The sequence below is a fragment of the Tupaia chinensis genome, unplaced genomic scaffold, assembly GCF_000334495.1.
Source record: "Tupaia chinensis unplaced genomic scaffold, TupChi_1.0 Scaffold145889_1, whole genome shotgun sequence".
NCBI classification, from domain to species: domain Eukaryota; kingdom Metazoa; phylum Chordata; class Mammalia; order Scandentia; family Tupaiidae; genus Tupaia; species Tupaia belangeri.
The window spans coordinates 1,276,717-1,293,198 of NW_006205746.1; the positions used below are offsets into that span (position 1 = coordinate 1,276,717).

A 16,482-nucleotide genomic window follows, 5' to 3' on the forward strand; every position below is an offset into this window, starting at 1 on the left:
ACATGCTGTGTGGGTGTGTGAGACAGGACACTAATCCAATAGTGGATTAGTTTGGGATTGGTATAGTTGGATGGTCTTCAGGCTTTCAAACTGGAACATTAGAGATTTGTATAGGGGAAAAGAAGGCATTTTAATCCAATCCTGAATTCCTTGACTAAGATTAGAGCAGAGGATGACTCCAGGGGTGGGTTAGGATTTTTGAATGAGTAGGGGGGGAAACTGGTTATTCAGGTTAAATCTTCTGATGTAGAATGTTCTCTGCCTATGTGAACACAATATAAGACCTATATGGAGGAGTCACATATAAATCATATCCTAGTATCAGAATAATCTTATAAAGCCCAGTTGGAGGTAATTTTCAAAGATTCTTGCAGTGATATTTCTTAGTGGACTGATGCTTAAGAAGTGCAGTGAGTGCTTGAGGCAGGAGTATGTGTCTCAGACGGGAAACTTTGGAGATGAATGCACTGTGCATTGGTTTTGATGTTTTAAATCCATTTGCCACTATGCATCTGAAATGTAATAAAGCTTCTACTCAGACCATGTCTCTCCAGAATATGATAGAAGCTTTAAAATGGGAGAGCTTGTCTTTTAAAAGAATTAGAGCACCACAAGAATTTGTAATGCACTTTTACATGTTGAGAAAAGTACAGAGCAATGGTGTGATACTTAGAGACTGCATCTGAAATTCTGAGTGCATAGGCTATCTCTCTCTGTCCTAGCCATTTGTTTGATTTTGTGCACTAGACCATCCACAATAACTGGTAATTTGGGGGCACTCTGTCTATACATACATTTCTTTTTTTCTTCTCACAAGTACCCAGTTATTAGAGGTGAACTCATTTAAAATCACAGTAATGGAATGAACATAAAACTTCGGTAGTAGATATTTCTGTTACATGTGGAAAAATATGGCATTTAAAATTATGTTAGTGGATAAATCATCAGCTTTGTAAAAATCAATTCCAAATGATGGAGAAAACAGCAGCAGGTTTGGCAGGCAGATGGAGAGTGAACTGTTAGGTCTCATCCATCTCCAGTTCCTATGATTATATGATTAAATATTAGTGTCCAGAGACAAGCAAGAGAAATGCCAGCTCTTGAAATACCAAGTATAGGCCAGAGAAGACTGTGAATAAATACTGCATTGAGACAAATCCAGATGATTAGTAAAGTGGCAAAAAAATGAGGTGGAGAGGGTTGTTTCCCAGGTAGCTAATTAGAAATTTTTCAGGACATAGAATGGAATAATTGAAATAAAAATTAATCAGAAAAAAATAATTTTGAAGTGCAATTCAATAGCTAAAAATAACTTTAGTGATTATTCCCTGTCACTTATATTTTATTTATTGCTATGCTGAGACAATGTAGATAAAAAAAAAATGGATGAATAAACAAAAAGTCTCCCTCAAAGGGTGTTTTTTTAAGAGTATCATAAAATCATAGCTTCTGATTTAAACTCTTAATAGCAGTAATTCTCAAGTGAAGGGACACAAAGAGGATCAGACTAGTCTGAAAGCTTTGTCAAACTTTGTGTTTCTTCTCTTGAGATTTTAATACACACCTTGGTGACAGAGAGTAGAGTGTAGCATTGTGAGCGTGCTCTATCCCATCACTGCTGCAAACTCTCCATAAGCATTTAGCCTACGTCAGGCTCTATGCTTAGCACTTTGCATAGGACCATCCTTGTGTTAGCACTAGGAGAGAGGTAATATTATTAGCCCAACTTTACAAATAGAACAACCGGTACCCATGAAGCTTAAAAATGACAAGGTCATGGATTTAAATTTTTGGAGAAACCAGGACTAGACCCATTATCATTTTGATTTAAGAGTCTGTGATTTTTATCTGTTACCGTATTGACCTATTGGGTTATTGGAAAAGTCGGGATGCATTCGTGCACAGAAAAAGATAGAAAAAAATACGTCATGACTTTTCTGACAACCCACTGTGTTAAGTATGTTTTGTTAATAGAGACAGAAAATGATAGAAATGGAACAGAATTTTTTCCTTAAGCACTTCTGATTAATATATAAATGCATGAGGAGAGAGAGACATACATATATTATATTGGAAAATTTCTAAACTTCCTGCTTTCCTGAAATCTCAGCATCCCCTCAAGTTTCTCACCCAGGTGACAGTCAAACAGAGCAATGAATTTCCCTCATGGATATATTTTTGTGCACCTCACCCTGACCCCCAGTTGAGGCATTTGCCCTTGGTCCTCATTCTCTGTATAGATCACCACCTGCCTAGTTGAGCTTGCTGCCTGGGAGTTCCTGTGAGGCTTGCCAGGCTTCCTGCCTCTAGGCCCTGTGAGTGTAATAAATCCTGTAGTTTCACACACCGGAGTGTAATTTCTCCAGCAATGTTGAAATGATACTTAAAGATGCCAGAAGGGGGACTTACTCTCTATTTAAAATACCTACATATATAGATACTGGCTTATTTATATATGAGCCAGTCCTGTTTTATAGAAAGATATCTATTTATATATTCTATATTTATAATTTATATGTAAATATAAATCGATTTTTTTCAGGTGTATGAAGTGCATGATCTCTTTGTTGATCTTTATGGCTATTTATTGATATATGCATAGCGAAAGCTAAAGTTTTCAATCCGATTTAAGTTAATTGATATTGAAACTGAAATAAAAATAAGGCAGTTGTATTTTAGGGTTCAACATTTTTAGAGATTTATGAAATCATAGAAAAAAGTGCCAATTCTACTTATTATTACTAAGAACTTGCAATGCTTAAAATTCTAGGATATTTGCTTTAATAGTTTATTGTAAGAGATAGACATTCGTATTTGTCATATATCTCATCCTCTACAAATATACTATTCCATATTGCCTCTCACTCTCACTACAAATTTTTAAATATTAGTATTAAAATTATAATTTTATATTATAGGTGGATATAGCTTTTTTTAATGTTCTATAAATATTATTCTCAGAGTTTGGTATTATTTCTGTTTACATAAATCAATGCTAATTGTAAACCAATTTAGTATGACATATTTCTTACTGAGTTTTTGTTTAGATTCACCACTTAAGTGATTGGATTTGTTGTCTAGCAGTTTTACTTTTTCCCGAGTATTTTGTATTTGACAAATGTCTTCAACAGACATAACATTCATGGATACAATGTTCTTTTGTCAGAATTTGGTAGACATTACCCTTCTCTCAGCTGCAGAATGAGGCCGTGGAGCACAGAGTGCAGCTTAAGTTTCCCTTCTAGGTGACTTTTTTGTGTGTTTATGTTTAGATAGGTATCAAAAAATGTTTAATTTTGCCAGAATATATGTGCTTTTACCAAAGACAGAGAGTTGGAAAGGAGAAATCACCCCCCAATGGCGTATGGTCCTGTCACATTTCCTTCTCCATTTCTCTATTCATCAGGATTTTGAGAGCACAGTCACACATGCCCAGTATGGTTTTCAGGCTGCCACCAGGATTCAGATCATATGGTTGTCCACATTGGATGCACCTCCCTTAACTACTAGCCATAGGGTTGAGCCCAAACAAGGGTTGAGCCCAAACAACTTGATAGCTGTTGATAATTTTTTTTGTTAGGTACCCTATGATGGAATTTTAGTTTTTTCTTATTCTTAATGTACTATTACAAGCAGTATGTTATGGATTCCTTTGGATATGTATTCTTTTGGATATAACAAGTTGCCTTTTGTACACTCCACTATTTTCAAACACCACCATTGAAGTATAAACTATACATGTTGCCCCATGGCACAGTAACATATTACTTTTTCAACTTTGTAACTCTGCTAAAGAGCAATATCTTACTTAGTTTAGTGTTTTTTGTTTGTTTGCTTGTTTGTTTTTGCCAGAGGGTATATATACTTGACCAGAGAGAGAGAGAAATTACTCCCCAGGGGGTATGGCTATGCCTCAATCCCTTCTCCATTATCCTCTAGGGATTTTGGGGGGTGTGTGCACATACCAAGCATAATTTCTTTTAAGCTGTCAGGTCTGGAATTTGAACAGTGGTTTGCCATGTGGGATACAAAGTATTAATCTCCACTCCACCTGCTGGCCCCTAGCTTGCATTTTTTTTTTTTTGATTTTTTGGAGAGGTTTTTGCTGTAGGGCACATGTGATCACTAGAGAGAGTGAGAGAGACAGAAAGCAAAAAATCACCCCCCCCAGGGGGGATGGCCACTCCACAGTCCCTTCTCCTCCATTCTCTTCTTGGGATCTTGGGCATGCATGCACTCATGCCTGGCGTGAGTTTAAGCCACCAAGTCTGGGACTTGAACCACGGTCAACTACATGGGAGTTCAGCAACATAGCCATTATGCCAACTGCTGGTCCCTACTTTGCATTTTTTTAATTGTAAGTGTAGAACAGTGATCTACTTTTCTAGAGTGAAGTTCTTATCCTTTACTCACTGGTATTAAATATTTATAGTCTAAATAAATTAGTTCTTATATTTATGATTATTTATAAAAAAATCTTTCACAATTGTGTCATCTTTCTATAAAGTACTTTGTTATGCAGTATTTTTAAATTCTATTTTATCAATAATTTTTATGACTTCTGAAATTTGTGATGACTAAGAGAGTTTTCCATTCAGATACTATGGCACTTTTTCATTGTTCCTTTTTTTATACTCATGTGACTTTGGGCAAGTTACCTAACATTTTCTTACTTACAAAGTAGGGGTGATATTAATACATGCCTTATTGAATTGTATAGCTCAAATTATTTTGGAAAGACTTAAATAACACCTTGTATTACTGTGAGAGCATAAAAACTGATAATTTATTGTTATTGAATGATCAGGTTTTTTTATCACTGATATGCACATGTCATCTTTATTATGTACTAAATTCCTCAAACTATTTGGCTCCATTTCTGTATTCTCTCACAAGGCACAATTGGTTGCTTCTCAAAGTGCTTATGATATACCTCTATATCCCTCAGCATCTACTGCTTATTTGTCTAGATGGTTATCATGAAACTATAAATTCCTTGAGAGAAAGAAGTATTGCTTTATTCTTTGTATACTCACTGCCTTTAGACTGACATTTACAGGAAATTTTTCTTTAATTCATGTTTTAAAATATAACTTATTTGCAATAGAATTCACTCCCAAAGATTTTAATTTAGATGTAGTATAATTTATCAAATTTTCTCTGGTTTATGCTATCTGGGTCCTAGGAAATCTTTGCCTCATTCAAGGTCACAGAGATTTTGTTATTTTCTGTCATGTTTTAGTCTGATGCATTTCAAGTCTTAGCTGGTAAAAACTAACTAAGGTTCATTTTAGTCTTAGTTTATTGTTATCCAATTATTCCACCATCATTTTTCAATGGTCAGTCCTCGCCCTAATTAATTACCTTAGTTATAGTAAATAAATATTTCTCATTTAAATGACTACTTCTTGAAGTTCCTTGTCTTTTTTATTAAAAAAAATTTATTTGGTTTCTTAAAAAGAGGTTTTTGCTATAGGGTATGTACTTGCCCAGAGAGAGAGAGAAAGTGAGAAATCACGCCCTAGGGGGATGGCCATGCCGCAGTCCCTTCTCCTCCATTCTCCTCTTGGGATTCTGGGCACACACATACATGTGCCCAGGGTGAATTTCAAACCATGGTCAGCCACATGGGAGTCCAGTGATGTAAACATTAAGCCGTCTGCTGGTCTCAGAGATTTCTTAATTAACCTCAATGTTTTCATTATTTTCTCATTGTCTTTTCAGATATTTTAGTTCAGCTCTTTCCTTGTTTGGTAATGATTCATAAACTGCCAGTGAGATGCCATAGAGAGTGCACACACACTGAAATCAGAAAGGTAGGTGCGAAGTGCCACTCTGCCGTTTACTACCTGTTTGTGGCTTGTTTGTATAACCTCAGGCCTTTCCATTGAAAATATAGATATTCCTATTTCCTAAAGTCATATAGATTATTGTAAATGACTAGTAACCCAGCTACGGTGGCTTAGCAATAAAGCAAATGCCTGGCAGTGCTAGAAGCCATATGGTCAACCACAGATTTGGATCCTTGAATTAGGCTGAAAACAGACCAGCCAAGCCCAAGGGGACCTAGGATCCTTAGGAGCTTGAGGGCTGAGAAAGGGAGATTGTGGCATGTGAGACCCTATCAGGGGTCTCTTTCTCAGACACTATGTATAGAGAGTGAGATATGGGCAGGAAATTCCAAGACACCAACAAAAAGGACATCTAACTCATTATTGTCAGGGGTTACAGCCAGAACCCTGGTGCCCAGGGGAGGAAAATTAACTGAGTTTTACTGCCTATGTTGTCATTAGAGAACCTGGAGAATATAACTGTGTTCTGCAGCGACACATGTCCACACAGGAACCATCCCAGATAGCTTGACTGATACTTCACCTACCACCAGTGGCACTAGATTGGTATGAGCAGAACTGTCCACACTAGGTACACATATGACCAGAAGTACACACACACAACAAAAGCCTGTGGAGATAAACATTAGAGGGCTACAGTGACAGATCTCCCCTCCTAGGTATTCATGACAAGACCCCACAGTAAAAGTAATAAATCCATTCCCCATGCAGTTGCCACCTAGCAACCTGTCTGCTCAGACCTCTCTCTGCATACTGATTGAAACCTTTCTTTTCCATACTTTTCTGCAGCTGTGGCTTTATTTGCTTCTTGAAATAGGTCTCTCTCTAATCTTAAGAATCTGGAACCTAGAACCAAGCAACACAACACAATGCTAATCTCCCCATCTGATAACAACTATCCTGTTAGAAAGTGACTAATGGTGGGCAGTGTTCCTCCTTAAACATAGGTTTTCACTGGACTTCCAGGAGTCTCATAAAAGGGTACCCTCCATGGCTTGTATGCATTGTCACCAAGTTTATGTGCTAATATGGTCCACATTTCTTTGTTTACCTATTTTAAAAAGACTATCAATGAGAATTTTCATTTTCTCTCAATATATATTGTTTAGCTTTTGCCTTGACCCTAATTTATTGTTTCTAGACATGAAAAAGTATAACAAATATATACAGAAAATTAGAGAACTCATGTATTTGCAAAAGTTTCAGTGTATATAAGTAGAACTCCATCAAAAAGTCAAATGATGTTACAAGAAAAAAGATTACCCTATAAAATATTCTTATAATCTTCTGAATTATATTGGTGGTGCTCAAGACCTTAGGATTTCCATATTGTTAGAGACCAAATTAGAAACTGAGTATTTGGTACTGGAACCTATGTTGAGTTAGCTATCCTGTAATAACAAGTGATTTAGGAGCTGGGTGACTGGAAATTGATCCTTTTTGTGAATTGTAAGAGAGATAAACCACTGAGACCCTGGCACATTTGCTCAGGTTTTTTTTTTTTTTGGGGGGGGGCAGGGGAGGATTGATGAAAATACCCATGGAGGGTCATGTTTTCTCTCTCAGTTCAAAATAGACTGAAAACGAAAATCAGCAGCACAATTAGAATGGTAGAGAGAGGCTGCAGAAAATTTTATACAAGGGAACCAGAGTCACTGATCATAAAATCTGAGCTGGGCCTATGTTTGTTTCTTTTTTCCTGGCAAGTGAGAAAGGTGACCAAAATTGTTGCACAAAGTGAAAAATGATTCATAAGCATGGTAATGGTCATAAATTTGAGGAGGGACACAATGCCCAATTGTTGGTTGGTCCTCAATGAAAGTATTTTATCCAAGTCCTCTGAAAGTTAAGCTTCATCAGAACAGAAAATGGCTTTTAATCAATAATCAAGACTCCTAGATAAAAATTTACTTGAGCCAAACTTCCATGGTAGTAATGTTAGGGGGATTCTGGCGTAGCTATTTAGTGGGAGTCCATATTGATTTTAAGAGAATGGAAAAATTCTTATGATTAAAAAATTGTTATGATTAAGCATAATGCATAGTATAGTGTATAGGGAGGAGAGATTTGAAACTATCACTTAAAATAAGGAATTACAACCCAGGTGTGATAGTGTGTGTTCTAGATGCTGCTACTTGGCAGGCTGAGGCCATAAGAGAAAACAGGTTTGCTTCTCAACCTACTCTAAAATGCTAGCACATTGGTGTTTACTTGTAATCCCTGCTTCTTAAAAGGAAGGCAGGGAGATCACAGTGCAGTGATACCTTGTCTGACAACACCAAACACACCCTCCCACCACACACATACACATGCCATGGAAAGGATTATCTTAACTGAAATTTTGAGAGCAGATACTTATACACACTTGTAACAAATAATACAAAGCAATCCCATGAACAATGCTTTTGGTATTACAATACTAAAGTAGAAATAAAAGGGAACTTCCTCGTTCTAGTAGAAGACACCTCAAGTAAACAAAAATGTGTGCTCTCACTACTCTTATTCAAGATAGGACTAGACATTTTAGCCAGTTGCAAAATGGCAGTGAATTTCACACTGAAATTTCAAGAAAATTCATCCATATTAGAATATAAATAAAACTATTATGACTTTCATATATAGGAAATATATACATGCAGAGAACTGGTAAGTAGAACAAGGTTGCAGGGTAAAAGATCAATATATAGAAATCAGTTATTGGGAAAGTCATGACACATTTTTTGCATACAAAAATACATCATGATTTTCCTGACAAATTAATATCCTACTCTAGCAGTGAACAATATGAAAATGAAACTAAGAAAGCACTTTTTTTTATAATAGTATGGAAACCAACAAACCACTTGGACAACAAAAAAGTGTAAAACTCATTCTGAAAATTATAAAACGCAGTTGAAAGAAATTACACAAACATTCCACATTCATGGGTCAGAAGACCTAAGATGGTAATAACCCCACTGATATAACAATTTAATGCAATTCCTATCAAAATTGCAGATAACTTATTTATAGAAATTGGTAATTCATATGGAATTGCTAGGGCCCCAGAAGAACAAAAGCAATCTTGAAAAAAGAACAAAATAGGAGCACTCATAGTTCCTGATTTCAGAATTTACTACAAAGAAACATTAATCAAGACAGTGTGGTACTGGCATACAGATGTAGATCAACTTATTTTCAGTAAGGTACAAAGACCATCCTGTGTGTGTGTGGGTGGGAGAGAGGTCTTCAAAAAATGGTGCTGGGAAAACTGGATAATCACATGCTAAAGAATGAGTTTGGACCCTAAACTCTCACCATAAATAAAAATAACTTGATGGATTAGAGACCTAAATGTAAGAGCATAAAATACCTACAAGAAAAAAATGGCACAACCTTCATTACTGAGTCTATCAATGATTGCTTACTCTGACATTAAAAGCACATGTGACAAAAAAAGCTTTATCAAAATTAAAGATCTTTGTGCTACAAAAGATACCATAAATAAAGCAATAGGAGAAAATAGTTGCAAGTTGCATCTCTAACAATGAACTTACATTCTGGATATATAAAGAACTTTTCCAACTCAACAATAAAAGACATGTAATCCACCTATAAAGTTGGGAAAGATTTTGAATAGGCATTTTTACAAAGATGACAAATGGAAAGCAATAAAAATATTCTCCACATCTTTAGTCATTAGAGAAATATATGTCAAAACAATGAGATACCACTTCACACCCACTAGGATGACTATAATAAAAGATATGAAAAATAAGGGTTGGCAAGAAAGAAAAAAAAATCAGAATTCTAACACATTGTTGGTGAAGATTTAAATGCGTACAACTGATTTGGAAAACAATCTAGCAGTTCCTCAAAAACTTAAACATAGTTACAATACAACCCAGCATTTCTATTCCTAAATATATACCAAAGAAGATTGATAATATATTGTCCATAAAAGGAATGTTCATGGAATATTTAATTGTCAAAAACTGAAAACCGCAATGTCCATCAGCTGTTGAGTGGGTAAACAAAGCATGATCGTGTATATAACAGCCACGAAAGAAAAAGCAAGTACTGATACATTCTATAACATGAGTAAATTCTAAATATATGGTAAGTGATAGCTTTCAGGAACAAAAGGCCACATACTGTATGAGTCCATACATGTAAAATGTCTAGAATAGGAAAATCAAAAGGTATTGAATGTAGATTAATGGTAGGGAAGGTGGGTGAATATAGAATGACTGCTAATGGGTATAGGGTTCCTTTTTCAGTCAATATTTTCAGTCAATAAAAACATAAATTGCGATGGTTGCACAAGTCTGAATATAAGAAAAATGAATTGTACACATACCATAAGAGGTACCATAGGAATGTAAATTATATCTCATTAAGGCTGTTAATAAAAAAATGAAGTGCTAATAATAATAGTTAAATTAAACATACTGGCTTGGGAAAATATATTTTCAATAAACATATCATTTTATTTTATCCTGTAGTTTTTTTCTTTTTTTTTTTTTTCACACTCCACACTATTTAGATACACAACAAATGTCTTTCTGTCTCTTATATTCTACTGGTTGTCAACTACTGACTTGGTGTAGTTATACCATAACCCAAGGTGGGAATTATCCAGCAATTTCCTTGATACTATTATTGCAGAAGTAGTTTTTACTACAAATGGCAATTAAAATGGTTTTGCCTATAAGTATAATAATTTCTCTACTTGATCTTACATCTATAACACATTCACATAAATTCTGAAAATGAAAGAATTAAGCAAAATAAGACATTATTTTGTCTAAGGGAAAATACTTCATCTTTTCAGTACTTTCAGAATCATGCCTGCATCATATACACATGAAGATTACCCTATGGACACTTAGGTCCCGAAAGTGTACAGATAATACTATCCTCATGTCCATTAAGAAATTATAAAAGTGGCAGACATATGCACATCTATGAAACACTGTATGGATTGTGATGGTATTGGGTTTTGCACATGTATGAAATGTATGAATTTTGATGGTATTGGGTTTGATTTTTTTCTCTTTTAATTACAGTTTTAAATCTTGGCTTATCAGCACCAACACTCTCTTAGCTTTTGTACTTAGTAGGCAAGATAGGATTAGTAGTCATAAATTATTATAAATTTACACAAATGCAGCAAACATGCTACAGACCGATAAAGAACAAAAAAAAGAATGACCATACATAACTACTGTCACCACTTATTGGTGCACTCTAGCTGTGGCAATTGCCTTTTTTAAAAAAAATCTATAGAAACTCAAAGCACAGGAAATTCTGAAAGACTTTTTCAAAGCAAATACTGTGCTAGTGGCTAAAAAAATGCACAAACTTTCTGAGTCACATCCTGAGTTCGTCTGTCAATTGATGTTATAAAATATAGATTTATTTAGAATAGTAGAATCAGGTTTGCTAAAGAGCTATTTTATTTCTTTGTGCAAATGTGTTGCAAAGGCCAAAGCTCAGTTAATTTGCATGCAACTAATGGCTACCATTGTGACAGCTTGTCTTTTTTTTTTTTAATTTTAACATTCAGCCACTTATTGTACACTAGCTGATTTTGTTATCCTGACCTGTTTTAGAAGCAAATAGAACTCCTTAGTCTAAATGCATTCTACACTATGAAGGCTCAATTGGCACTATCAGCTTAATTAAATACTGTCATTGAAACCAGCTGTATACTGAGGAATAAAAGCATTTTTATTTTTCTAGCTGGGGCCCAGAAAATTCAACAAATTTTGGATCAGTATAACAGTATTGAGTATGCTTGCTCACAAAGTATCACTGCTGAGGAGTGGACTCAGAGAGCCCACTGAAATCCAAAATAACCCCAGTTCCCGGACTACCTGTAGCCAGCTGGGCTGTGGAATTCGCCTGATCCAAGTTAAGTCAGGCAGATTCATCAGAAATGTTGAAGGACAATGGGTACCCAGGCTAATAACACGGGAGATTAAGGGGTTTATGCTGCCATTTTATGGTTAAGCCATAATGGGTCATGTCCAAAGTGATGAGGGAGAAAAAGAAGCAATTCACACAGAGATAAAAGTGAAACAACAAAGAGCTGTGAATGGTATGGGGGAAAGATTGCAGTTTTGAGACCTGGGGAATAGAAACACACAGTCCTGGTGGCTTTTTCAATAAAGTAATGTGTACTTGATGCTCTGCACACACTTCTGGATGCTTTCCCTATATCCTTTATTTAAAATATCTTTCAAGGTTTCCATTACTCGTAATCCAAAGCTATTTGTCCCAAACAGTCAGCAAATAGTGCATGTGAATTTAGAGTAATTAAAAGTACCCAAAAGCTCTGATGTTCAAAAAATGTATACACATTTCTATCTTTTTTTTTTTCTTTCACAGAAAATTGCAATGGAAACTTTTATCTCAGTGGGAAAACATCTTCTCTCTCTTTAGAATTCAAGCAATAACAATTCTATGGGGTAATGATTATTCTAGATGCATTGTACCATGTAAATTAATCTATTGCTTTGGTAGCACTGCTCCAAAAAACAGTGCTGGTGCTGAGTGCACAGAATGAACAAATTAATTAGCCAGACTGCAAAATCAAATAAATCTCACAGTGGTGACCTCTGTGTAGTAGAATAAAGAAAGGCATTAAGTTTATGTAGTAACTTTGGTTGCTGTAAAGACCAAGCTTAAATGAGGCTAAGTGTTCTCATTATTTATCCTGGATGGTATAGTCCAGGCCCACAGCAAAGTCCTGGCAGGGAAAGGTTCATCTTAACGGTCTGGTTATTAGCAAACTGTTGGTCTCTGACCAAAAGACAGCCTTCTCTATTAATGATAAAACAAAAGAAAACAAAAACAATATAAAACAAAACCAAAACAAAATAAAACCCCATAATGCAGAGAAAGCACAGTAATTGCTTCTCCTGTACAAATTATCAACTAGTACTAAGTCACAGAACATGAAGTAGTTCATTCATTGCTTACTTTGGGTCACAAAAACATCCAGTTAAATAACTATAAATATTAAAAGAATTCTATTTTAAGGTCTTCCTTGTATTTTATGCTACCTAAGATAAAAATGGAACCAAACTCGGGAAGAACCAAAGACTCCTACAGGGGATTTTATTGCCTCTTCTAGGAAGTGACACAGTTCTATTTATCTCATTTCTTTCTCTTTTTTTTGTTTTGTTTTTGAGAGGTTTTTGCCATAAGGCACATGCGCTCGCCAGACAGAGACAGACAGACAGACAGAAAGCGAGAAATCACCCCCCAGGAGGGATGGCCACACTGCAGTCCCTTCTCCTCCATTCTCCTCTTGGGATCTTGGGCACGCACGCACACGTGCCCGGCGTGAGTTGTAAGCCACCGGGTCCAGGACGCGAACCGCGGTCGACTACATGGGAGTCCAGTGACATAGCCATTATGCTAACTGCTGGTCCCTCTGTCTCATTTCTGTAGGCCTAGGCTAGTCACTTGCACACCTTTTCCCATTTGGAAGAGTCTGGAAACTGTCACCTGCAATGCGCTATTTCTTTGGTCATACTCCACAATGGAGATTTGTGTACAGTTGTGGTCTCGAGGAGGTCACATGTAAGTAAATGAAGGCAGCAGGTTTAGGCATAGGGATCAGTTGATCTGCAGTTCATTTACAAAGAGTTTCAGCTATCCCACAGGGAGTTCTAAAACGTAGATGGCCTTTCAAAGCTATTCCAAATTACAGCAATATTAGCTCTTTGTAACCCCACGCCAACTAGATAAGGAATATGGATGAATCTCAGAGGAAATAAAAGCTTTGAGGGACCAGCAGTTAGCGTAATGGCTATGTCGCTGGACTCCCATGTAGTCAACCGCGGTTCGTGTCCCAGACCCGGTGGCTTAAAACTCATGCTGGGCACGTGTGCGTGCGTGCCCAAGATTCTGAGAGGAGAATGGAGGAGAAGGGATTGCGGCATGGCCATCCCCCCTAGGGGGTGATTTCTCCCTTTCTGTCTCTCTGTCTCTATCTGTCTGGTGAGCACACGCGCCCTGTAGCAAAATCCTCTCAAAAAAAACCAAAAACAAACAAACAAACAAAAAAGAGCTTTGACAAGGCAGTGTCCTGGGCTGAGGAAGATCTTTGTAGAGGTGAGTATCTGTGAGTAATCAGCAGACTACACTGCTCATTGCTGGGCAAATGAGTGCCATGGTCCTGAGGAAGGAGATGGGCAGCATTCACTTTATTACAGTGTTTGTGCTACTAGCATGGACTTATGATATGCCACCGTCCTTGAGAACTGCTTTCTTGATATTCAGTATAGTTGCCTTTCCCCTTGCTTAAGGCCACATGCATGACAATGTGGGAGGGATGAAGTGCAGCTCACACTATTGCAGCCCATCTTAGGGATGCGGCCTATGTTCATCATCTTTCTTCTCTACTTCCCGTTCTTTTGTGTGTGTGTATATATATATCACTTCCCAGGGGGGGATGGCCACACCAATCCCTTCTCCTCCATTCTCTTCCCAGGATCTTGGGCATGCACGCACCTGCGCCCAGCGTGAATTAAAAACACTGGGTCTGGGACTCGAACTGTGGTAATTTTCATGGGAGTCCAGTGACATAGCCACTATGTCAACTGCTGGTCCCCCCCCTTTTTTTTAAGAGTTTTTATTTTTGTCTTAGGGCATGTATGCTGGTGGGGAGGTGGGGATGGGGGGTTTGAGGGACAGAGTCAGTAAGAGGGAAAGTGAGAAATCACTCAGCGGGGGTGGTTCAGTCGCAATTGCAATCCCTTCTCTTCCATTCTCCTCCTGGGATCTTGGGCATGCATGCACACTCGCCCTATGTGAGTTTTCAAGCCACCGGGTTTGGGACTCAAACTGCAGTCAGCCATGTGGGAGCCCAGTGACATAACCACTATGCCATCTGCTGGCTTCTACTTCCTCTTGTAGATGCCCCTTACATTGTACTACTAGGTATTTGGGAAACTCATGATGTGTTTTTTCTGTCCAAAAATGTGTCATAAATTTCCCAAAGACCCACTAGTTGCTCCCTGCTCAAGGTTCACTACTGGAGAGATGCAGATTCTTATCACTGAGGGGTCTGAGGCCACGGAGGTCATTACACACACCTCAATCTATGGCTGCTGCCCTGGTCCATTTATCATTAAAATTATTAAGTAGAGTGACAAGAGACACTCAGATCACCAAAGTATTTCTCCCCACCCCCACCCCTGCATTGTGTCATAGCAGCCCTACTTTCCCCTGATAATCAGGGTCAATTATCTCTAGCAAAGTGGTGATTCCTTTCCCTTCGCATGAGGAGTCTCAAATGCAGAAATGGAAGACAAAGTTTATACTTAAATAGGATTATAACCCCCTCTCTTTTACAAAAGAGTCAGAGCCACAGAGCCTAAAGCCAGAGAGGAAAAGCAGTTCTCTCACGGGGTTCTGAGACTCATGTTCTATCTACTGGGCGGAGGGTGAGAGTATCTGTTTAGGTCGTGGTTATGAGTCCATTGCCAGATCTCCTGTGCTGTAAAATTAGTCTACATAGCTGAGAAAATGTTATGCAAACACTCATGTTGATGGATCAGATATTCTATATACATTCTCACATAGTGGTTTCATGTCCATTCTAGCAGGCCATAAAGGCAAATACATTCAAAATTTGTCAGTCACAATCACAATTAATTGCTGCCCCATATACAATAGAGGGGGTTTAATGTAATCAAGTTATCACCAAATAATATGTCTCCTTTAGAGATGGCATCATATTAGCTCGTAACTGATTTCCATTGCTGGCAGGTTGGAAAGTCATCCTCAGCAGTAGCTAGAATAGCTACACTATGAGGAAGCTCATGATGTTAGGCCCACAAAGAGTCACAATTCTGCTAGCATGATCACTCCTTTCAGAAACCTACCAGCACTGAAGTAGCCTTTGACAGAGGCTGCCAAGGCCTGCTGGCCTTGTCTGTACAATTGGGTGCTTACTGCCTCTTACGTGATGGGTTGTCCGAGCTGAACGTTGAAATGAGATACCCAGGCTAGCTCCATAGCATAATGATTAAGCATTGTGCACTGGGATCCAGATCCCTCTAGCAGCAAAAAAATTATATGATTGTGTGTGTGTATGTGTGTATAAAATATATGCATGTGTGTATATAAATATACATGTGTGTATATAAAATATGTGTATATATAAGCATGTATCTATAATATGTGTGTATATATACATAGGTGTATACATACATATACACATACATATTTTTCTTTTTTTTAATTTCAATTTATTTATTTGCATTCATTCACTGTACATCATTACAGCATACAAAATGAGATTTTTCATCCAGAGTATACTGTATATTGTCTCAATCAAGCACATCAACAAACATGTTATTGTCAGCAAATGATCTTCCATTTCTTGTTTTCTGTATGTTTTGCTTTTTTCCCCCCATCCTCGATTCCCTATCTCTTACCCTCTGTCATCTCTCACTCTCCTCCCACACTGTCTCTGGTATCTATGTTTGCTTTCTATACCGTTTTCCCCCCACATTTTATTGAATCACCAAAGACCCTCATCAATCCAAATACCCTCATAGCAAACACAGGTGACACACATTTCCATGGACACAAGTCTAACTTTACGCATCCTATAAAGTAGCACCTAGCT

At 37.3% G+C, this 16,482-nt stretch overlaps 1 long non-coding RNA gene across 1 annotated transcript in view; it reads left to right on the plus strand.

Annotated features, from left to right (window-relative positions):
- The window catches only part of LOC102482108 (uncharacterized), a 100,370-nt gene that overhangs the window by 75,731 nt on the left and 8,157 nt on the right, over positions 1 to 16,482 (plus strand). The window contains exon 2 of the long non-coding RNA XR_001369748.1: positions 5,725 to 5,816. This is a non-coding gene — a long non-coding RNA (uncharacterized LOC102482108). The remainder of the gene's footprint in view (positions 1 to 5,724; positions 5,817 to 16,482) is intronic.